Source organism: Pteropus alecto, unplaced genomic scaffold (genome assembly GCF_000325575.1).
Source record: "Pteropus alecto unplaced genomic scaffold, ASM32557v1 scaffold24, whole genome shotgun sequence".
NCBI classification, from domain to species: domain Eukaryota; kingdom Metazoa; phylum Chordata; class Mammalia; order Chiroptera; family Pteropodidae; genus Pteropus; species Pteropus alecto.
Window position 1 is genome coordinate 4,345,774 of NW_006439192.1, and position 470 is coordinate 4,346,243.

Genomic DNA, 470 nt, shown 5'->3' on the forward strand with positions numbered 1-470 from the left:
GTGTATGTGTAAGTTTCCTTCCAGATTATCTACATATAGATAAGCATATATATAGTATGTAGGTATCTGTATGTGTGAGTGTGAGTGTGTCCCTGTCTTTTTTGCACATGCTATCTCTTATATAGCCTGTACAAAGCTTCTTGCTCTTTCTCCTCCATATTAGTTCATAGGGATCCATCTTATTTCTTTTAACAGATATGTAATTTTGCATTTACAGATGTACCATGGTTTATTTCACCAAGTCCCCTGTGGACCAGTCAGATGGTAGACAAGTACATTGTTTTCATTGTTTTTAAGCCACTAACAATGTTATAATGATTATCATTGTATATAGATTATATATACACAGTCTTCGTATACATATGCAAGGACATCTATATATTAAATTCCTAGAAGAAGAATTATGGGTCAAAAAGTATGTAACCATGTACCTATTAAATATTGATAAATGTTGTCAAATTGCCCCCAAA